The sequence below is a fragment of the Hypanus sabinus genome, chromosome 4 (assembly GCF_030144855.1).
Source record: "Hypanus sabinus isolate sHypSab1 chromosome 4, sHypSab1.hap1, whole genome shotgun sequence".
Classification (NCBI taxonomy): domain Eukaryota; kingdom Metazoa; phylum Chordata; class Chondrichthyes; order Myliobatiformes; family Dasyatidae; genus Hypanus; species Hypanus sabinus.
In genome coordinates, this window is record NC_082709.1 from 91,911,384 (window position 1) to 91,932,892 (window position 21,509).

Sequence of the window (21,509 nt, forward strand, 5' to 3'; positions counted from 1 at the left end):
TAATCAATAAAGATTAGCTTTATTTGTTACACATACATCGAAACATACAGTGAAATGTGTCATTTGTGTCAATGCCCAACACAATCTAAGGATGTGCTGGAGGCAGCTGACAAGTGTCCCCATGTTTCCAGCGCCAACATAGCATGCTCACAACTATCTAACCCAAAACTAACCATACACATTTGGAATGTGGCAGGAAACCCACACCATCATGAGGAGAATGTACAGACCTTATAGATCTACCTGTGATCACTATGAAGGGCAGAATTTGAATCTATATTATTATTCTGGAAATTCATATTTGAATTCAGCCTTCCTAAACATGCAGAAAATACTATCCATTGTGTCACTATCCAAGGAGAGGGAACTTTCTTAAAATCCAAGTGAGCATAAAATTTGTAGCGGAGTGAGGCAGCTAGTGGAACGATGAGGACTTTCGACCTTGACCTATGTGGAGTTTGCAAGTTTTCTCCCTGTGACTGTGGGTTTCCCTGGGTGCTCTGGTTTCCTCCCACAGTCCAAGGACGTGCAAGGTGGGTCTCTGGGCCACTGCAAATTGCCCCAAGTTTGTGGGTGGGTGAGAGAATCTGGCAAGAGTTGATGGGAACTCTCAGAAAGAGGTTTATTATCACTGGCATGTGACGTAAAATTTGTTCACTTAGCAGCAGCAGTTCAATGCAATACATAATCTAGCAGAGAGGGAAAAAATAATAATAATAAATAAAATAAAACATAATAAATAAACAAGTAAGTCAATTATGTATATTGAATAGATTTTTTAAAATTGTGCAAAAACAGAAATACTGTATATTTTTAAAAAGTGAGGTAATGCCCATAGCTTCAATAACCATTTAGAAATCAGATGGCAGAGGGGAAGAAGCTGTTCCTGAATCACTGAGTGTGTGCCTTCAGGCTTCTGTACCTCCTACCTGATGGTAACAATGAAAAAAGGGCATGCCCTGAGTGCTGGGGACCCTGGAGAGCACTGACTACAGGAATTGGGATGTTATGCTGAAATTTTATAAGATGTTGACGAGGGTGAATTTGGAATATTGTGTAGAGTTATGGTCACCTACTTACAGTAAAGATAGCAATAAGCTTGAAAGAGTGCAGAGAAGATTTCCCTGGTTGTTAACCGGGATTTGAGAACTCAAGTTACAGGGAAAGGTTGAACAGGTTAGGATTTTATTCCCTGGAGTGTAGGAGAATGAGGGGAGATTTGATAGTTATACTGAATTATGAAGGGTAAATTGTAGACCCTAATCCAACAGTTTCAGTGGAGAAAGAGTGGGAGAGTGAGAAGAAAGGGAGAGGGAGAAGCTTTGTTATTGCACCATCCTAAGATTATTTTACCTTTACAAAGAATAAAGGCATGGCTGCCAATGGAGTACCTGTGAAGACTGTAGATGATCACAAGGACAGCATTAGAGCTTAAGAAATAGCATCAGGGGTAAGTTATTTGGTCCCTCTGTCCTGCTGTCCCATTCAATGTGACTCTGCCTTATTTTCTAACTCAAACTCCGCTCTTCTGCACAATCCCCATATCTCTTAAATCCTGTACTACTCTGAAATTGATTATTATTGTCATATGCACTGAGATACAATGAGGAAACCAGAACCGAACACACGTTACCATATACAATCCTGAGATTTGTTTTCTTGTGGGCGTCTTCAGTAAATCCAAGAGCCATGATAGAGTCAATGAATGACCACACCAACAAGACAGACAGACAACCAATGAGCAAAAGACAACAAATTGTGCAAATACAAAAGAGAAAGAAATAAGTAATAAGCATACAATATCAAGAGCTTGTGATGAAGAGTGCTTGAAAGTGAGTCCTTAGGTTGTGGGAAAAGTTCAGTGATGGGGCAAATGAAGTTGAATGAAATTTAAACTTTTCTTGGGCTTTCAGCTGGGTAAACTATGAATTATGATGAAAGTTTCAAAGACAAAATCTGCCATCTTCATCAGGGATACATAGTCGTGTGTAGTCCAGTGATATTTATACTCCCGTAGTCTGTCCTTCCTGATTGGTTAGTCCTTATCCAATCAGGTTTCTGCTCTCCCACCTTGTTTACAATCAAATTCCAGTTCTTACTTAGAGTGGGACCTTCAGCTTTGTTTAATTGATACCTCTACCTGGCTGGAAACCTTAGAAGAATTTATTCATCATATACGCCAGGAAAGCACTGGATCCTTTTTGAATGAAGTTATTCCTACTGGTTCAAGAGCCTGATGGTTGAGGGGTAATGACTGTTCCCAAACGTGGTAGTGTGAGTCCTGAGGCTCCAGTACCTCCTTCTGGATGACAGCAGTGAGTAGAGAGCATGTCCTGGGTGATGAGTTCCCTGATGATGGATGCAGCTTTCTTGCAATAGCGTTCCATGTAGATGTGTTCAGCGGTGGGGAGGGCTTTACCCGTGATGCATTGAGCCACTGCTTTTTATAACATTTCTCATTCTAGGGCATTGGTGTTTCCATAGCAGGCTGTGATGCAACCAGTCAATATACTCTCCACCACACATCTATAGAAGTTTGTCAAAGTGTTAGATGTTATGCTGAATCGTCGTAAACTCTTAAGGAAGTAGAGGCGGTGCTGTGCTTCCTTCATAATTGCAATTACATGTTGGGCTCAGGACACATTCTCTGAAATGATAACTCCGAGGAACTTAAAGTTGCTGACCCTCTTCTCCCCTGATCCCCCGATGAGGGCTGGCTCATGACCTCCTCCTGAACTCTCGAATCAGCTCTTTGGTCTTGCTGACACTGAGTGAGAGGTTGTGTTGAGGCACTTCTCAGCCAGGTTGTTGACCTCCCGCCTACATGCTGACTTATAGAGCTGCAAAATTATCTTGTGACTCTCGAACTCAATAGCAAGGGAGAGCTAGAAAAGCAAATGAGAATTCTATCTAATAAAACTTTAAACCTTCTACTTTCAACAGTATATGAAAAGCATGGGCAGGAGTCCATAGACCCACAATGTGATGCTTCTCAATCAGACAAAGCAGAAATGGCGATCTACCAAGATTATAGGGTAAGGGAAGTGCCAGAAGAACTCAGGTCAGGCAGCATCTATGGAGAGGAGTACACAGTCAACATTTCAGACTGAGAACTTCCACAGGGCTGAAAAGAAGGGGGAAAGAAGTCAGAATAACAATGTTGGGGTGAAGGGAGAAGCCGTGAGGTGATAGGTGAAACCACGTGGGGGGATGGTGGGGAGGGGGGGTGAAGGGAGAAGTCGTGAGGTGATAGGTGAAACCACGTGGGGGGATAGTGGGGACGGGGGGTGAAGGGAGAAGCTGTGAGGTGATAGGTGAAACCACGTGGGGGGATGGTGGGGAGGGGGGGTGAAGGGAGAAGCCGTGAGGTGATAGGTGAAACCACGTGGGGGGATGGTGGGGAGGGGGGTGAAGGGAGAAGCTGTGAGGTGATAGGTGAAACCACGTGGGGGGATGGTGGGGAGGGGGGTGAAGGGAGAAGCCGTGAGGTGATAGGTGAAACCACGTGGGGGGATGGTGGGGAGAGGGGGTGAAGGGAGAAGCTGTGAGGTGATAGGTGAAACCACGTGGGGGGATGGTGGGGAGGGGGGGTGAAGGGAGAAGCCGTGAGGTGATAGGTGAAACCACGTGGGGGGATAGTGGGGACGGGGGGTGAAGGGAGAAGCTGTGAGGTGATAGGTGAAACCACGTGGGGGGATGGTGGGGAGGGGGGTGAAGGGAGAAGCCGTGAGGTGATAGGTGAAACCACGTGGGGGGATGGTGGGGAGGGGGGTGAAGGGAGAAGCCGTGAGGTGATAGGTGAAACCACGTGGGGGGATGGTGGGGAGGGGGGGTGAAGGGAGAAGCTGTGAGGTGATAGGTGAAACCACGTGGGGGGATGGTGGGGAGGGGGGTGAAGGGAGAAGCCGTGAGGTGATAGGTGAAACCACGTGGGGGGATGGTGGGGAGGGGGGTGAAGGGAGAAGCCGTGAGGTGATAGGTGAAACCACGTGGGGGGATGGTGGGGAGGGGGGTGAAGGGAGAAGCTGTGAGGTGATAGGTGAAACCACGTGGGGGGATGGTGGGGAGGGGGGTGAAAACCACGTTGGGGGATGGTGGGGGGATGGTGGGGAGAGGGGGTGAAGGGAGAAGCCGTGAGGTGATAGGTGAAACCACGTGGGGGGATGGTGGGGAGGGGGGTGAAGGGAGAAGCCGTGAGGTGATAGGTGAAACCACGTGGGGGGATGGTGGGGAGGGGGGTGAAGGGAGAAGCTGTGAGGTGATAGGTGAAACCACGTGGGGGGATGGTGGGGAGGGGGGTGAAGGGAGAAGCCGTGAGGTGATAGGTGAAACCACATGGGGGATGGTGGGGAGGGGGGGTGAAGGGAGAAGCTGTGAGGTGATAGGTGAAACCACGTGGGGGGATGGTGGGGAGGGGGGTGAAGGGAGAAGCTGTGAGGTGATAGGTGAAACCACGTGGGGGGATGGTGGGGGGATTGTGGGGGGGGGTGAAGGGAGAAGCCGTGAGGTGATAGGTGAAACCACGTGGGGGGATGGTGGGGAGGGGGGTGAAGGGAGAAGCCGTGAGGTGATAGGTGAAAACACATGGGGGGATGGTGGGGAGGGGGGTGAAGGGAGAAGCCGTGAGGTGATAGGTGAAACCACGTGGGGGGATGGTGGGGGGATTGTGGGGAGGGGGGGTGAAGGGAGAAGCCGTGAGGTGATAGGTGAAACCACGTGGGGGATGGTGGGGAGGGGGGGGTGAAGGGAGAAGCCGTGAGGTGATAGGTGAAACCACGTGGGGGATGGTGGGGAGGGGGGGTGAAGGGAGAAGCCGTGAGGTGATAGGTGAAACCACGTGGGGGGATGGTGGGGAGGGGGGTGAAGGGAGAAGCCGTGAGGTGATAGGTGAAACCACGTGGGGGATGGTGGGGAGGGGGGGTGAAGGGAGAAGCCGTGAGGTGATAGGTGAAACCACGTGGGGGGATGGTGGGGAGGGGGGTGAAGGAGAAGCCGTGAGGTGATAGGTGAAAACACATGGGGGGATGGTGGGGAGGGGGGTGAAGGGAGAAGCCGTGAGGTGATAGGTGAAACCACGTGGGGGGATGGTGGGGAGGGGGGGTGAAGGGAGAAGCCGTGAGGTGATAGGTGAAACCACGTGGGGGGATGGTGGGGAGGGGGGGTGAAGGGAGAAGCCGTGAGGTGATAGGTGAAACCACGTGGGGGGGATGGTGGGGAGGGGGGGTGAAGGGAGAAGCCGTGAGGTGATAGGTGAAACCACGTGGGGGGATGGTGGGGGGATGGTGGGGAGGGGGGTGAAGGGAGAAGCCGTGAGGTGATAGGTGAAACCACGTGGGGGGATGGTGGGGAGGGGGGTGAAGGGAGAAGCCGTGAGGTGATAGGTGAAACCACGTGGGGGGATGGTGGGGAGGGGGGTGAAGGGAGAAGCTGTGAGGTGATCGGTGAAACCACGGGGGGGGATGGTGGGGGGATTGTGGGGAGGGGGGGTGAAGGGAGAAGCCGTGAGGTGATAGGTGAAACCACGTGGGGGGATGGTGGGGAGGGGGGGTGAAGGGAGAAGCTGTGAGCTGATAGGTGAAACCACGTGGGGGGATGGTGGGGAGGGGGGTGAAGGGAGAAGCCGTGAGGTGATAGGTGAAACCACGTGGGGGGATGGTGGGGTGGGGGGGTGAAGGGAGAAGCTGTGAGGTGATAGGTGAAACCACGTGGGGGGATGGTGGGGAGGGGGGGTGAAGGGAGAAGCCGTGAGGTGATAGGTGAAACCACGTGGGGGGATGGTGGGGAGGGGGGTGAAGGGAGAAGCCGTGAGGTGATAGGTGAAACCACGTGGGGGGATGGTGGGGGGGATGGTGGGGAGGGGGGGTGAAGGGAGAAGCTGTGAGGTGATAGGTGAAACCACGTGGGGGGATGGTGGGGAGGATTGTGGGGAGGGGGGGGTGAAGGGAGAAGCTGTGAGCTGATAGGTGAAACCACGTGGGGGGATGGTGGGGGGGATTGTGGGGACGGGGGGTGAAGGGAGAAGCTGTGAGCTGATAGGTGAAACCACGTGGGGGGATGGTGGGGGGGATTGTGGGGAGGGGGGGGTGAAGGGAGAAGCCGTGAGGTGATAGGTGAAACCACGTGGGGGGATGGTGGGGAGGGGGGTGAAGGGAGAAGCCGTGAGGTGATAGGTGAAACCACGTGGGGGGATGGTGGGGAGGGGGGTGAAGGGAGAAGCCGTGAGGTGATAGGTGAAACCACGTGGGGGGATGGTGGGGAGGGGGGTGAAGGGAGAAGCCGTGAGGTGATAGGTGAAACCACGTGGGGGGATGGTGGGGAGGGGGGGTGAAGGGAGAAGCTGTGAGCTGATAGGTGAAACCACGTGGGGGGATGGTGGGGAGGGGGGGTGAAGGGAGAAGCCGTGAGGTGATAGGTGAAACCACGTGGGGGGATGGTGGGGTGGGGGGTGAAGGGAGAAGCTGTGAGGTGATAGGTGAAACCACGTGGGGGGATGGTGGGGAGGGGGGTGAAGGGAGAAGCCGTGAGGTGATAGGTGAAACCACGTGGGGGGATGGTGGGGAGGGGGGTGAAGGGAGAAGCCGTGAGGTGATAGGTGAAACCACGTGGGGGGATGGTGGGGGGGATGGTGGGGAGGGGGGGTGAAGGGAGAAGCTGTGAGGTGATAGGTGAAACCACGTGGGGGGATGGTGGGGAGGATTGTGGGGAGGGGGGGGTGAAGGGAGAAGCTGTGAGCTGATAGGTGAAACCACGTGGGGGGATGGTGGGGGGGATTGTGGGGACGGGGGGTGAAGGGAGAAGCTGTGAGCTGATAGGTGAAACCACGTGGGGGGATGGTGGGGGGGATTGTGGGGAGGGGGGGGTGAAGGGAGAAGCCGTGAGGTGATAGGTGAAACCACGTGGGGGGGATGGTGGGGAGGGGGGTGAAGGGAGAAGCCGTGAGGTGATAGGTGAAACCACGTGGGGGGATGGTGGGGAGGGGGGTGAAGGGAGAAGCCGTGAGGTGATAGGTGAAACCACGTGGGGGGATGGTGGGGAGGGGGGTGAAGGGAGAAGCCGTGAGGTGATAGGTGAAACCACGTGGGGGGATGGTGGGGAGGGGGGTGAAGGGAGAAGCCGTGAGGTGATAGGTGAAACCACGTGGGGGGATGGTGGGGGGGGGGGGTGAAGGGAGAAGCTGTGAGCTGATAGGTGAAACCACGTGGGGGGATGGTGGGGGGATTGTGGGGAGGGGGGGTGAAGGGAGAAGCCGTGAGGTGATAGGTGAAACCACGTAGGGGGATTGTGGGGAGGGGGGGGGTGAAAGGAGAAGCCGTGAGGTGATAGGTGAAACCACGTGGGGGGATGGTGGGGAGGGGGGGTGAAGGGAGAAGCCGTGAGGTGATAGGTGAAACCACGTAGGGGGATTGTGGGGAGGGGGGGGGTGAAAGGAGAAGCCGTGAGGTGATAGGTGAAACCACGTGGGGGGATGGTGGGGGATTGTGGGGGGGGGTGAAGGGAGAAGCCGTGAGGTGATAGGTGAAACCACGTGGGGGGATGGTGGGGAGGGGGGTGAAGGGAGAAGCTGTGAGGTGATAGGTGAAACCACGTGGGGGGATGGTGGGGAGGGGGGGTGAAGGGAGAAGCTGTGAGGTGATAGGTGAAACCACGTGGGGGGATGGTGGGGAGGGGGGGTGAAGGGAGAAGCCGTGAGGTGATAGGTGAAACCACGTGGGGGGATGGTGGGGAGGGGGGTGAAGGGAGAAGCTGTGAGGTGATAGGTGAAACCACGTGGGGGGATGGTGGGGAGGGGGGGTGAAGGGAGAAGCCATGAGGTGATAGGTGAAACCACGTGGGGGGATGGTGGGGAGGGGGGTGAAGGGAGAAGCTGTGAGGTGATAGGTGAAACCACGTGGGGGATGGTGGGGAGGGGGGGTGAAGGGAGAAGCCGTGAGGTGATAGGTGAAACCACGTGGGGGGATGGTGGGGAGGGGGGGTGAAGGGAGAAGCCTGTGAGGTGATAGGTGAAACCACGTGGGGGGATGGTGGGGAGGGGGGTGAAGGGAGAAGCTGTGAGGTGATAGGTGAAACCACGTGGGGGGATGGTGGGGAGGGGGGTAAAGGGAGAAGCCGTGAGGTGATAGGTGAAACCACGTGGGGGAATGGTGGGGGGATTGTGGGGGGGGGGGGGTGAAGGGAGAAGCCGTGAGGTGATAGGTGAAACCACGTGGGGGGATGGTGGGGAGGGGGGGGGGTGAAGGGAGAAGCCGTGAGGTGATAGGTGAAACCACGTGGGGGGGATGGTGGGGAGGGGGGTGAAGGGAGAAGCTGTGAGGTGATAGGTGAAACCACGTGGGGGGATTGCGGGGAGGGGGGGGTGAAGGGAGAAGCCGTGAGGTGATAGGTGAAACCACGTGGGGGGATGGTGGGGAGGGGGGTGAAGGGAGAAGCCGTGAGGTGATAGGTGAAACCACGTGGGGGGATGGTGGGGAGGGGGGGTGAAGGGAGAAGCTGTGAAGTGATAGGTGAAACCACGTGGGGGGATGGTGGGGAGGGGGGTGAAGGGAGAAGCCGTGAGGTGATAGGTGAAACCACGTGGGGGGATGGTGGGGAGGGTGGGGTGAAGGGAGAAGCCGTGAGGTGATAGGTGAAACCACGTGGGGGGATAGTGGGGGACGGGGGGTGAAGGGAGAAGCTGTGAGGTGATAGGTGAAACCACGTGGGGGGATGGTGGGGAGGGGGGGTGAAGGGAGAAGCCGTGAGGTGATAGGTGAAGCCACGTGGGGGGATAGTGGGGACGGGGGGTGAAGGGAGAAGCTGTGAGGTGATAGGTGAAACCACGTGGGGGGATGGTGGGGGGATTGTGGGGAGGGGGGGGTGAAGGGAGAAGCCGTGAGGTGATAGGTGAAACCACGTGGGGGGATGGTGGGGAGGGGGGGTGAAGGGAGAAGCCGTGAGGTGATAGGTGAAACCACGTGGGGGGATGGTGGGGAGGGGGGTGAAGGGAGAAGCTGTGAGGTGATAGGTGAAACCACGTGGGGGGATGGTGGGGAGGGGGGGTGAAGGAGAAGCCGTGAGGTGATAGGTGAAACCACGTGGGGGGATGGTGGGGAGGGGGGTGAAGGGAGAAGCCGTGAGGTGATAGGTGAAACCACGTGGGGGGGATGGTGGGGAGGGGGGGTGAAGGGAGAAGCTGTGAGGTGATAGGTGAAACCACGTGGGGGGATGGTGGGGAGGGGGGTGAAGGGAGAAGCCGTGAGGTGATAGGTGAAACCACGTGGGGGGATGGTGGGGAGGGGGGGTGAAGGGAGAAGCCGTGAGGTGATAGGTGAAACCACGTGGGGGGATGGTGGGGAGGGGGGGTGAAGGGAGAAGCCGTGAGGTGATAGGTGAAACCACGTGGGGGGATGGTGGGGAGGGGGGGTGAAGGGAGAAGCCGTGAGGTGATAGGTGAAACCACGTGGGGGGATGGTGGGGAGGGGGGGGTGAAGGGAGAAGCCGTGAGGTGATAGGTGAAACCACGTGGGGGGGATGGTGGGGGGATGGTGGGGAGGGGGGTGAAGGGAGAAGCTGTGAGGTGATAGGTGAAACCACGTGGGGGGATTGTGGGGAGGGGGGGTGAAGGGAGAAGCCGTGAGGTGATAGGTGAAACCACGTGGGGGGATGGTGGGGAGGGGGGTGAAGGGAGAAGCTGTGAGGTGATAGGTGAAACCACGTGGGGGGATGGTGGGGAGGGGGGGTGAAGGGAGAAGCCGTGAGGTGATAGGTGAAACCACGTGGGGGGATGGTGGGGGGATGGTGGGGAGGGGGGTGAAGGGAGAAGCCGTGAGGTGATAGGTGAAACCACGTGGGGGGATGGGTGGGGAGAGGGGGTGAAGGGAGAAGCCGTGAGGTGATAGGTGAAACCACGTGGGGGGATGGGTGGGGAGGGGGGTGAAGGGAGAAGCCGTGAGGTGATAGGTGAAACCACGTGGGGGGATGGTGGGGAGGGGGGTGAAGGGAGGAAGCTGTGAGGTGATAGGTGAAACCACGTGGGGGGATGGTGGGGAGGGGGGTGAAGAGGAGAAGCTGTGAGGTGATAGGTGAAACCACGTGGGGGGATGGTGGGGAGGGGGGTGAAGGGGAAGGAAGCCGTGAGGTGATAGGTGAAACCACGTGGGGGAATGGTGGGGGGATGGTGATGAGAGGGGGTGAAGGGAGAAGCCGTGAGGTGATAGGTGAAACCACGTGGGGGGATAGTGGGGACGGGGGGTGAAGGGAGAAGCTGTGAGGTGATAGGTGAAACCACGTGGGGGGATGGTGGGGAGGGGGGGTGAAGGGAGAAGCCGTGAGGTGATAGGTGAAACCACGTGGGGGGATGGTGGGGAGGGGGGGTGAAGGGAGAAGCTGTGAGGTGATAGGTGAAACCACGTGGGGGGATGGTGGGGAGGGGGGGGTGAAGGGAGAAGCTCGTGAGGTGATAGGTGAAACCACGTGGGGGGATGGTGGGGAGGGGGGGTGAAGGGAGAAGCTGTGAGGTGATAGGTGAAACCACGTGGGGGGATGGTGGGGGAGGGGGGTGAAGGGAGAAGCTGTGAGGTGATAGGTGAAACCACGTGGGGGGATGGTGGGGAGGGGGGTGAAGGGAGAAGCCGTGAGGTGATAGGTGAAACCACGTGGGGGGATGGTGGGGAGGGGGGGTGAAGGGAGAAGCCGTGAGGTGATAGGTGAAACCACGTGGGGGATGGTGGGGAGGGGGGTGAAGGGAGAAGCCGTGAGGTGATAGGTGAACCCACATGGGGGGATGGTGGGGAGGGGGGTGAAGGGAGAAGCCGTGAGGTGATAGGTGAAACCACGTGGGGGGATGGTGGGGGAGGGGGGTGAAGGGAGAAGCTTTGAGGTGATAGGTGAAAAACACGTGGGGGGATGGTGGGGAGGGGGGGGTGAAGGGAGAAGCCGTGAGGTGATAGGTGAAACCACGTGGGGGGATGGTGGGGAGGGGGGGTGAAGGGAGAAGCGTGAGGTGATAGGTGAAACCACGTGGGGGGATGGTGGGGAGGGGGGTGAAGGGAGAAGCTGTGAGGTGATAGGTGAAACCACGTGGGGGGATGGTGGGGAGGGGGGGTGAAGGGAGAAGCCGTGAGGTGATAGGTGAAACCACGTGGGGGGATGGTGGGGAGGGGGGTGAAGGGGAGAAGCTGTGAGGTGATAGGTGAAACCACGTGGGGGGATGGTGGGGGGATTGTGGGAGGGGGGGGTGAAGGGAGAAGCCGTGAGGTGATAGGTGAAACCACGTGGGGGGATGGTGGGGAGGGGGGTGAAGGGAGAAGCTGTGAGGTGATAGGTGAAACCACGTGGGGGGATGGTGGGGGGATGGTGGGGAGGGGGGGTGAAGGGAGAAGCTGTGAGGTGATAGGTGAAACCACGTGGGGGGATGGTGGGGACGGGGGGTGAAGGGAGAAGCTGTGAGGTGATAGGTGAAACCACGTGGGGGGATGGTGGGGAGGGGGGTGAAGGGAGAAGCCGTGAGGTGATAGGTGAAACCACGTGGGGGGATGGTGGGGAGTGGGGGTGAAGGGAGAAGCCGTGAGGTGATAGGTGAAACCACGTGGGGGGATGGTGGGGAGGGGGGGTGAAGGGAGAAGCTGTGAGGTGATAGGTGAAACCACCTGGGGGGATGGTGGGGAGGGGGGGTGAAGGGAGAAGCCGTGAGGTGATAGGTGAAACCACGTGGGGGGATAGTGGGGACGGGGGGTGAAGGGAGAAGCTGTGAGGTGATAGGTGAAACCACGTGGGGGGATGGTGGGGAGGGGGGTGAAGGGAGAAGCCGTGAGGTGATAGGTGAATCCACGTGGGGGGATGGTGGGGAGGGGGGTGAAGGGAGAAGCCGTGAGGTGATAGGTGAAACCACGTGGGGGGATGGTGGGGGAGGGGGGGTGAAGGGAGAAGCTGTGAGGTGATAGGTGAAACCACGTGGGGGGATGGTGGGGGGATTGTGGGGGGGGGTGAAGGGAGAAGCTGTGAGGTGATAGGTGAAACCACGTGGGGGGATGGTGGGGAGGGGGGTGAAGGGAGAAGCCGTGAGGTGATAGGTGAAACCACGTGGGGGGATGGTGGGGAGGGGGGGTGAAGGGAGAAGCTGTGAGGTGATAGGTGAAACCACGTGGGGGGATGGTGGGGGGATGGTGGGGAGAGGGGGTGAGGGAGAAGCCGTGAGGTGATAGGTGAAACCACGTGGGGGGATGGTGGGGAGGGGGGGTGAAGGGAGAAGCCGTGAGGTGATAGGTGAAACCACGTGGGGGGATGGTGGGGGAGGGGGGTGAAGGGAGAAGCTGTGAGGTGATAGGTGAAACCACGTGGGGGGGATAGTGGGGACGGGGGGTGAAGGGAGAAGCTGTGAGCTGATAGGTGAAACCACGTGGGGGGATGGTGGGGGGGATTGTGGGGAGGGGGGGGTGAAGGGAGAAGCCGTGATGTGATAGGTGAAACCACGTGGGGGGATAGTGGGGACGGGGGGTGAAGGGAGAAGCTGTGAGGTGATAGGTGAAACCACGTGGGGGGATGGTGGGGAGGGGGGTGAAGGGAGAAGCTGTGAGCTGATAGGTGAAACCACGTGGGGGGATGGTGGGGGGGATTGTGGGGAGGGGGGGGGTGAAGGGAGAAGCCGTGATGTGATAGGTGAAACCACGTGGGGGGATAGTGGGGACGGGGGGTGAAGGGAGAAGCTGTGAGGTGATAGGTGAAACCACGTGGGGGGATGGTGGGGAGGGGGGTGAAGGGAGAAGCTGTGAAGTGATAGGTGAAACCACGTGGGGGGATAGTGGGGACGGGGGGGTGAAGGGAGAAGCTGTGAGGTGATAGGTGAAACCACGTGGGGGGATGGTGGGGAGGGGGGGTGAAGGGAGAAGCTGTGAGGTGATAGGTGAAACCACGTGGGGGGATGGTGGGGAGGGGGGTGAAGGGAGAAGCCGTGAGGTGATAGGTGAAACCACGTGGGGGGATGGTGGGGAGGGGGGTGAAGGGAGAAGCTGTGAGGTGATAGGTGAAACCACGTGGGGGGATGGTGGGGAGGGGGGGGTGAAGGGAGAAGCAGTGAGGTGATAGGTGAAACCACGTGGGGGATGGTGGGGAGGGGGGTGAAGGGAGAAGCCGTGAGGTGATAGGTGAAACCACGTGGGGGGATGGTGGGGAGGGGGGTGAAGGGAGAAGCTGTGAGGTGATAGGTGAAACCACGTGGGGGGATGGTGGGGAGGGGGGGTGAAGGGAGAAGCCGTGAGGTGATAGGTGAAACCACGTGGGGGGATGGTGGGGAGGGGGGTGAAGGGAGAAGCCGTGAGGTGATAGGTGAAAACACATGGGGGGATGGTGGGGAGGGGGGTGAAGGGAGAAGCCGTGAGGTGATAGGTGAAACCACGTGGGGGGATGGTGGGGAGGGGGGGGTGAAGGGAGAAGCCGTGAGGTGATAGGTGAAACCACGTGGGGGGATGGTGGGGAGGGGGGTGAAGGGAGAAGCCGTGAGGTGATAGGTGAAACCACGTGGGGGGATGGTGGGGAGGGGGGTGAAGGGAGAAGCTGTGAGGTGATAGGTGAAACCACGTGGGGGGATGGTGGGGAGGGGGGGGTGAAGGGAGAAGCCGTGAGGTGATAGGTGAAACCACGTGGGGGGATTGTGGGGGGGGGGTGAAGGGAGAAGCCGTGAGGTGATAGGTGAAACCACGTGGGGGGATGGTGGGGGGATTGTGGGGGGGGGGGTGAAGGGAGAAGCCGTGAGGTGATAGGTGAAACCACGTGGGGGGATGGTGGGGGGATTGTGGGGAGGGGGGGGTGAAGGGAGAAGCCGTGAGGTGATAGGTGAAACCACGTGGGGGGATAGTGGGGACGGGGGGTGAAGGGAGAAGCTGTGAGGTGATAGGTGAAACCACGTGGGGGGATGGTGGGGGGATGGTGGGGAGGGGGGGTGAAGGGAGAAGCCGTGAGGTGATAGGTGAAACCACGTGGGGGGATGGTGTGGAGGGGGGGTGAAGGGAGAAGCCGTGAGGTGATAGGTGAAACCACGTGGGGGGATGGTGGGGAGGGGGGTGAAGGGAGAAGCTGTGAGGTGATAGGTGAAACCACGTGGGGGGATAGTGGGGAGGGGGGTGAAGGGAGAAGCTGTGAGGTGATAGGTGAAACCACGTGGGGGGATGGTGGGGGGATTGTGGGGAGGGGGGGGTGAAGGGAGAAGCCGTGAGGTGATAGGTGAAACCACGTGGGGGGATGGTGGGGAGGGGGGGTGAAGGGAGAAGCCGTGAGGTGATAGGTGAAACCACGTGGGGGGATGGTGGGGAGGGGGGTGAAGGGAGAAGCTGTGAGGTGATAGGTGAAACCACGTGGGGGGATGGTGGGGGGATGGTGGGGAGGGGGGTGAAGGGAGAAGCTGTGAGGTGATAGGTGAAACCACGTGGGGGGATAGTGGGGACGGGGGGGTGAAGGGAGAAGCTGTGAGGTGATAGGTGAAACCACGTGGGGGGATGGTGGGGAGGGGGGTGAAGGGAGAAGCCGTGAGGTGATAGGTGAAACCACGTGGGGGGATGGTGGGGAGGGGGGTGAAGGGAGAAGCCGTGAGGTGATAGGTGAAACCACGTGGGGGGATGGTGGGGAGGGGGGGTGAAGGGAGAAGCCGTGAGGTGATAGGTGAAACCACGTGGGGGGATGGTGGGGAGGGGGGGTGAAGGGAGAAGCTGTGAGGTGATAGGTGAAACCACGTGGGGGGATGGTGGGGAGGGGGGTGAAGGGAGAAGCTGTGAGGTGATAGGTGAAACCACGTGGGGGGATGGTGGGGAGGGGGGGTGAAGGGAGAAGCTGTGAGGTGATAGGTGAAACCACGTGGGGGGATGGTGGGGAGGGGGGGTGAAGGGAGAAGCTGTGAGGTGATAGGTGAAACCACGTGGGGGGATGGTGGGGAGGGGGGTGAAGGGAGAAGCCGTGAGGTGATAGGTGAAACCACGTGGGGGGATGGTGGGGAGGGGGGGGGTGAAGGGAGAAGCCGTGAGGTGATAGGTGAAACCACGTGGGGGGATGGTGGGGAGGGGGGTGAAGGGAGAAGCCGTGAGGTGATAGGTGAAACCACGTGGGGGGATGGTGGGGGGATTGTGGGGAGAGGGGGTGAAGGGAGAAGCCGTGAGGTGATAGGTGAAACCACGTGGGGGGATGGTGGGGAGGGGGGTGAAGGGAGAAGCCGTGAGGTGATAGGTGAAACCACGTGGGGGGATGGTGGGGAGGGGGGGTGAAGGGAGAAGCCGTGAGGTGATAGGTGAAACCACGTGGGGGGATGGTGGGGAGGGGGGGTGAAGGGAGAAGCTGTGAGGTGATAGGTGAAACCACATGGGGGGATGGTGGGGAGGGGGGGTGAAGGGAGAAGCCGTGAGGTGATAGGTGAAACCACGTGGGGGGATGGTGGGGAGGGGGGTGAAGGGAGAAGCTGTGAGGTGATAGGTGAAACCACGTGGGGGGATGGTGGGGGGATTGTGGGGGGGGGTGAAGGGAGAAGCCGTGAGGTGATAGGTGAAACCATGTGGGGGGATTGTGGGGACGGGGGGTGAAGGGAGAAGCTGTGAGCTGATAGGTGAAACCACGTGGGGGGATGGTGGGGGGATTGTGGGGAGGGGGGGGTGAAGGGAGAAGCCGTGAGGTGATAGGTGAAACCACGTGGGGGGATGGTGGGGAGGGGGGTGAAGGGAGAAGCCGTGAGGTGATAGGTGAAACCACGTGGGGGGATGGTGGGGAGGGGGGTGAAGGGAGAAGCTGTGAGGTTACAGGTGAAACCACGTGGGGGGAAGGTGGAGGGATTGTGGGGAGGGGGGGGTGAAGGGAGAAGCCGTGAGGTGATAGGTGAAACCACGTGGGGGGATGGTGGGGAGGGGGGTGAAGGGAGAAGCCGTGAGGTGATAGGTGAAACCACGTGGGGGGATGGTGGGGAGTGGGGTGAAGGGAGAAGCTGTGAGGTGATAGGTGAAACCACGTGGGGGGATGGTGGGGAGGGGGGTGAAGGGAGAAGCTGTGAGCTGATAGGTGAAACCACGTGGGGGGATGGTGGGGGGATTGTGGGGAGGGGGGGTGAAGGGAGAAGCCGTGAGGTGATAGGTGAAACCACGTGGGGGGATGGTGGGGAGGGGGGTGAAGGGAGAAGCCGTGAGGTGATAGGTGAAACCACGTGGGGGGATGGTGGGGAGGGGGGTGAAGGGAGAAGCTGTGAGGTGATAGGTGAAACCACGTGGGGGATGGTGGGGAGGGGGGTGAAGGGAGAAGCCGTGAGGTGATAGGTGAAACCACGTGGGGGGATGGTGGGGAGGGGGGTGAAGGGAGAAGCTGTGAGGTGATAGGTGAAACCACGTGGGGGGATGGTGGGGAGGGGGGTGAAGGGAGAAGCTGTGAGCTGATAGGTGAAACCACGTGGGGGGATGGTGGGGGGATTGTGGGGAGGGGGGGTGAAGGGAGAAGCCGTGAGGTGATAGGTGAAACCACGTGGGGGGATGGTGGGGAGGGGGGTGAAGGGAGAAGCCGTGAGGTGATAGGTGAAACCACGTGGGGGGATTGTGGGGAGGGGGGTGAAGGGAGAAGCCGTGAGGTGATAGGTGAAACCACGTGGGGGGATGGTGGGGAGGGGGGTGAAGGGAGAAGCTGTGAGCTGATAGGTGAAACCACGTGGGGGGATGGTGGGGGGATTGTGGGGAGGGGGGGTGAAGGGAGAAGCCGTGAGGTGATAGGTGAAACCACGTGGGGGGATGGTGGGGAGGGGGGTGAAGGGAGAAGCCGTGAGGTGATAGGTGAAACCACGTGGGGGGATGGTGGGGAGGGGGGTGAAGGGAGAAGCCGTGAGGTGATAGGTGAAACCACGTGGGGGGATGGTGGGGAGGGGGGGTGAAGGGAGAAGCTGTGAGGTGATAGGTGAAACCACGTGGGGGGATGGTGGGGAGGGGGGTGAAGGGAGAAGCTGTGAGGTGATAGGTGAAACCACGTGGGGGGATGGTGGGGAGGGGGGTGAAGGGAGAAGCTGTGAGGTGATAGGTGAAACCACGTGGGGGGATTGTGGGGAGGGGGGGGTGAAGGGAGAAGCCGTGAGGTGATAGGTGAAACCACGTGGGGGGATGGTGGGGAGGGGGGGTGAAGGGAGAAGCCGTGAGGTGATAGGTGAAACCACGTGGGGGGATGGTGGGGACGGGGGGTGAAGGGAGAAGCTGTGAGGTGATAGGTGAAACCACGTGGGGGGATGGTGGGGAGGGGGGTGAAGGGAGAAGCCGTGAGGTGATAGGTGAAACCACGTGGGGGGATGGTGGGGAGGGGGGTGAAGGGAGAAGCCGTGAGGTGATAGGTGAAACCACGTGGGGGGATGGTGGGGAGGGGGGTGAAGGGAGAAGCTGTGAGGTGATAGGTGAAACCACGTGGGGGGATGGTGGGGGGATGGTGGGGAGAGGGGGTGAAGGGAGAAGCCGTGAGGTGATAGGTGAAACCACATGGGGGGATGGTGGGGAGGGGGGTGAAGGGAGAAGCCGTGAGGTGATAGGTGAAACCACGTGGGGGGATGGTGGGGAGGGGGGTGAAGGGAGAAGCTGTGAGGTGATAGGTGAAACCACGTGGGGGGATAGTGGGGAGGGAGAAGCTGTGAGGTGATAGGTGAAACCACGTGGGGGGATAGTGGGGACGGGGGGTGAAGGGAGAAGCTGTGAGCTGATAGGTGAAACCACGTGGGGGGATGGTGGGGGGGATTGTGGGGAGGGGGGGGTGAAGGGAGAAGCCGTGATGTGATAGGTGAAACCACGTGGGGGGATAGTGGGGACGGGGGGTGAAGGGAGAAGCCGTGAGGTGATAGGTGAAACCACGTGGGGGGATGGTGGGGAGGGGGGGTGAAGGGAGAAGCCGTGAGGTGATAGGTGAAACCACGTGGGGGGATGGTGGGGAGGGGGGGTGAAGGGAGAAGCCGTGAGGTGATAGGTGAAACCACGTGGGGGGATGGTGGGGAGGGGGGGTGAAGGGAGAAGCCGTGAGGTGATAGGTGAAACCACGTGGGGGGATGGTGGGGGGATTGTGGGGAGGGGGGATGAAGGGAGAAGCTGTGAGCTGATAGGTGAAACCACGTGGGGGGATGGTGGGGAGGGGGGTGAAGGGAGAAGCCGTGAGGTGATAGGTGAAACCACGTGGGGGATGGTGGGGAGGGGGGTGAAGGGAGAAGCTGTGAGGTGATAGGTGAAACCACGTGGGGGGATGGTGGGGAGGGGGGTGAAGGGAGAAGCCGTGAGGTGTTAGGTGAAACCACGTGGGGGGATGGTGGGGAGGGGGGTGAAGGAAGAAGCTGTGAGCTGATAGGTGAAACCACGTGGGGGGATGGTGGGGAGGGGGGGTGAAGGGAGAAGCCGTGAGGTGATAGGTGAAACCACGTGGGGGGATAGTGGGGACGGGGGGTGAAGGGAGAAGCTGTGAGGTGATAGGTGAAACCACGTGGGGGGATGGTGGGGAGGGGGGTGAAGGGAGAAGCCGTGAGGTGATAGGTGAAACCACGTGGGGGGAAGGTGGAGGGATTGTGGGGAGGGGGGGTGAAGGGAGAAGCCGTGAGGTGATAGGTGAAACCACGTGGGGGGATGGTGGGGAGGGGGGTGAAGGGAGAAGCCGTGAGGTGATAGGTGAAACCACGTGGGGGGATGGTGGGGAGGGGGGTGAAGGGAGAAGCCGTGAGGTGATAGGTGAAACCACGTGGGGGGATGGTGGGGGGATTGTGGGGAGGGGGGGTGAAGGGAGAAGCCGTGAGGTGATAGGTGAAACCACGTGGGGGGATGGTGGGGAGGGGGGTGAAGGGAGAAGCCGTGAGGTGATAGGTGAAACCACGTGGGGGGATGGTGGGGAGGGGGGTGAAGGGAGAAGCCGTGAGGTGATAGGTGAAACCACGTGGGGGGATGGTGGGGAGGGGGGGTGAAGGGAGAAGCTGTGAGGTGATAGGTGAAACCACGTGGGGGGATGGTGGGGAGGGGGGTGAAGGGAGAAGCCGTGAGGTGATAGGTGAAACCACGTGGGGGGATGGTGGGGAGGGGGGTGAAGGGAGAAGCTGTGAGGTGATAGGTGAAACCACGTGGGGGGATGGTGGGGGGATTGTGGGGAGGGGGGTGAAGGGAGAAGCCGTGAGGTGATAGGTGAATCCACGTGGGGGGATGGTGGGGAGGGGGGGTGAAGGGAGAAGCTGTGAGGTGATAGGTGAAACCACGTGGGGGGATGGTGGGGAGGGGGGTGAAGGGAGAAGCTGTGAGGTGATAGGTGAAACCACGTGGGGGGATGGTGGGGAGGGGGGTGAAGGGAGAAGCCGTGAGGTGATAGGTGAAACCACGTGGGGGGATGGTGGGGAGGGGGGTGAAGGGAGAAGCTGTGAGGTGATAGGTGAAACCACGTGGGGGGATGGTGGGGGGATGGTGGGGAGAGGGGGTGAAGGGAGAAGCCGTGAGGTGATAGGTGAAACCACGTGGGGGGATGGTGGGGAGGGGGGTGAAGGGAGAAGCCGTGAGGTGATAGGTGAAACCACGTGGGGGGATGGTGGGGAGGGGGGTGAAGGGAGAAGTCGTGAGGTGATAGGTGAAACCACGTGGGGGGATGGTGGGGAGGAGGGGTGAAGGGAGAAGCCGTGAGGTGATAGGTGAAACCACGTGGGGGGATAGTGGGGACGGGGGGTGAAGGGAGAAGCCGTGAGGTGATAGGTGAAACCACGTGGGGGGATGGTGGGGAGGGGGGTGAAGGGAGAAGCCGTGAGGTGATAGGTGAAACCACGTGGGGGAATGGTGGGGGGATGGTGGGGAGGGGGGGTGAAGGGAGAAGCCGTGAGGTGATAGGTGAAACCACGTGGGGGGATAGTGGGGACGGGGGGTGAAGGGAGAAGCCGTGAGGTGATAGGTGAAACCACGTGGGGGGATGGTGGGGAGGGGGGGTGAAGGGAGAAGCCGTGAGGTGATAGGTGAAACCACGTGGCGGGATGGTGGGGAGGGGGGTGAAGGGAGAAGCCGTGAGGTGATAGGTGAAACCACATGGGGGGATGGTGGGGAGGGGGGTGAAGGGAGAAGCTGTGAGATGATAGGTGAAACCACATGGGGGGATGGTGGGGAGGGGGGTGAAGGGAGAAGCTGTGAGATGATAGGTGAAACCACATGGGGGGATGGTGGGGAGGGGGGGTGAAGGGAGAAGCCGTGAGGTGATAGGTGAAACCACGTGGGGGGATGGTGGGGAGGGGGGTGAAGGGAGAAGCTGTGAGATGATAGGTGAAACCACGTGGGGGGATGGTGGGGAGGGGGGTGAAGGGAGAAGCTGTGAGATGATAGGTGAAACCACGTGGGGGGATTGTGGGGAAGGGGGGTGAAGGGAGAAGCCGTGAGGTGATAGGTGAAACCACGTGGGGGGATGGTGGGGGGATTGTGGGGAGGGGGGGGTGAAGGGAGAAGCCGTGAGGTGATAGGTGAAACCACGTGGGGGGATGGTGGGGGGGATTGTGGGGAAGGGGGGTGAAGGGAGAAGCTGTGAGGTGATAGGTGAAACCACGTGGGGGGATGGTGGGGAGGGGGGGTGAAGGGAGAAGCTGTGAGGTGATAGGTGAAACCACGTGGGGGGATGGTGGGGGGGATTGTGGGGAGGGGGGGGTGAAGGGAGAAGCCGTGATGTGATAGGTGAAACCACGTGGGGGATGGTGGGGAGGGGGGGGTGAAGGGAGAAGCCGTGAGGTGATAGGTGAAACCACGTGGGGGGATGGTGGGGGGGATTGTGGGGAGTGGGGGGTGAAGGGAGAAGCCGTGAGGTGATAGGTGAAACCACGTGGGGGGATGGTGGGGAGGGGGGTGAAGGGAGAAGCTGTGAGGTGATAGGTGAAACCACGTGGGGGGATGGTGGGGGGGATTGTGGGGAGGGGGGGGTGAAGGGAGAAGCCGTGATGTGATAGGTGAAACCACGTGGGGGGATGGTGGGGAGGGGGGGGTGAAGGGAGAAGCCGTGAGGTGATAGGTGAAACCACGTGGGGGGATGGTGGGGAGGGGGGTGAAGGGAGAAGCTGTGAGGTGATAGGTGAAACCACGTGGGGGGATGGTGGGGAGGGGGGTGAAGGGAGAAGCCGTGAGGTGATAGGTGAAACCACGTGGGGGGATGGTGGGGAGGGGGGTGAAGGGAGAAGCCGTGAGGTGATAGGTGAAACCACGTGGGGGGATGGTGGGGAGGGGGGGTGAAGGGAGAAGCCGTGAGGTGATAGGTGAAACCACGTGGGGGGATGGTGGGGAGGGGGGGTGAAGGGAGAAGCTGTGAGGTGATAGGTGAAACCACGTGGGGGGATGGTGGGGAGGGGGGGTGAAGGGAGAAGCCGTGAGGTGATAGGTGAAACCACGTGGGGGGATGGTGGGGAGGGGGGTGAAGGGAGAAGCCGTGAGGTGATAGGTGAAACCACGTGGGGGGATGGTGGGGAGGGGGGGTGAAGGGAGAAGCCGTGAGGTGATAGGTGAAACCACGTGGGGGGATGGTGGGGGGATTGTGGGGGGGGGGTGAAGGGAGAAGCCGTGAGGTGA

At 59.7% G+C, this 21,509-nt stretch overlaps 1 protein-coding gene and 1 long non-coding RNA gene across 3 annotated transcripts in view; one reads left to right on the forward strand and one right to left on the reverse strand.

Annotated features, from left to right (window-relative positions):
• Positions 1-21,509, forward strand: part of si:dkey-91i10.2 (uncharacterized protein LOC555224 homolog) — a 303,051-nt gene that overhangs the window by 262,750 nt on the left and 18,792 nt on the right. The gene's annotated exons all lie outside the window — the stretch shown is intronic.
• The window catches only part of LOC132392994 (uncharacterized), a 25,827-nt gene continuing 4,318 nt past the window's right edge, over positions 1-21,509 (reverse strand). Inside the window, exon 2 of the long non-coding RNA XR_009511708.1 lies at positions 1-2,885. This is a non-coding gene — a long non-coding RNA (uncharacterized LOC132392994). The remainder of the gene's footprint in view (positions 2,886-21,509) is intronic.